Genomic DNA, 1,640 nt, shown 5'->3' with positions numbered 1-1,640 from the left:
TAAACATTGTATGAATTTTAGGTGTAAGATGGCATTTTTGGACACGTGTACCTTATGATCTCACATAGTTACCTTTTCATGTGGGTGGTGGAACACTCTCAGCGAACTTCAAGTACGTGATTTGGTGTTATTACCTACGGCCACCATGCTATACATGAGATCCTGGGAACTTACTTGTCCTGCAGAACTGAATGTTTGTGCCCCTTAGCATCCATTCCTCATGGGCCCTCCTCCAGCCCTGCTCCTGGCAATTAGCATTCCACTCTCTGCTTGCAGAAGTTGGACTTTTTCAGATTCCATATGAAGTGGAGTCATATGGCATTTGTCCTAGGGCTGGCTGATTTCACTTAGCATAACTCCCTCCAGATTCATCCACTTTGCTGCAAATGGTAGAATTTTACAAGGCTGAAGAGTGTCTACTCTTTCTTATCCATTCATCTGTTGCTGGACACTGAGGCAGAGGCCAGATCTTGGCTGTTGCCAACAGTGCCATGTGAGTGTGGGGGTGCAGATCTCTCTTCAGCATACTTGCTTCATTTTGATCTGTACCCAGTAGTGGGGTTGCTGGAACATATGGTAATTCTGTTTTTGGTTTTTGGAAGAACTCACGTGATTGTTTTTCATAATGACTTACTATTTTTTAGTGTAGTTTCATATTAAATTTGCTACCATTTCATTTAGAATCTCACTTTTTTCATTGCTAGAGGGTACCTGAGAGAGAGAGAAAGCCAACTCCATGGTTCAAGCCCTGGAGTGGTGACTTGAAAAAGACATGGGGTGCATGTGTGTGCATGCCCAAATCTTCAGAGTAGAGTGGAGGAGAAGAGATTCGCTGGGTCATCCCCCTGGGGGTTGATTTCTCTCTTCTCTTTTTCTCTGTCTGTCCAGTACACATGCTCTATGGCAAAAAATCTAAAAAAATATTCCAAGTAGGTGGATGATCAGTTTAAAAAATTACTCATGGTTAATGAAAAGCTCTTTTGTTGGAGGTGGGGAATATCAGGGGCTGCAGTATGCTGCTTTAGTGAGGGGCTCACCGTCGGCCGCCCCTTGTTGCTTTCCTGGGCACCACTCCTGTGATCAGCCCAACGCCAAGTGCCAGAAACCCAGCACTGATTCTGGCTTCGGGCACTACTCTGAGCAGCATCCCCTGTTTGTACCAGAAAGCTGGTGGGCATTATGGGAAAAAATAAATAAATAAATAAAAATAAAAAATTAAAAAACTAGAAGAAAATGGAGTAGGTGTTAAAAAAGGAGGAAGAGGAATATGTGATGGAAAAAGTGCTAGACCGTCGAGTGGCAAAGGGCAAAGTGGAGTAACTCCTAAGGTGAACAGGCTGCTCAGATGAGGAGAGCACGTGGGAGCCGGAAGAGAACCTGCATTGCCTGGATCTCATTGCTGAGTTTCTGCAATCACAGAAAACAGCACAGATGGATAAAAGGGAAGGAGGCAAGCACAAAGCTAATTCTGAAAATGAGGAAGAGTAGAGCGAATCAAAGAAAGAGGAGTCAGAAACACCGTGAGGCTTTGCCTAGATTTGGAGCCAGAGGGGGTTATTGGAGCTACAGACTCCAGTGGCGAGCTCATGCTCCTTATGTCAAGTGCCCACAGGTTGGCATAACCTTCAATGAAGAAAGGC

At 44.6% G+C, this 1,640-nt stretch overlaps 1 pseudogene; it reads left to right on the top strand.

Annotated features, from left to right (window-relative positions):
- The first annotated feature begins 1,224 nt into the window (after positions 1-1,224).
- Positions 1,225-1,622, top strand: LOC114006327 (chromobox protein homolog 1 pseudogene; annotated as a pseudogene).
- The last annotated feature ends 18 nt before the right edge of the window (positions 1,623-1,640 follow it).

The sequence above is a fragment of the Tupaia chinensis genome, unplaced genomic scaffold, assembly GCF_000334495.1.
Source record: "Tupaia chinensis unplaced genomic scaffold, TupChi_1.0 Scaffold147038_1, whole genome shotgun sequence".
NCBI lineage: Eukaryota > Metazoa > Chordata > Mammalia > Scandentia > Tupaiidae > Tupaia > Tupaia belangeri.
Note: the sequence above shows the minus strand (reverse complement) of the source record. Positions and strands in the feature narration are given on the sequence as shown.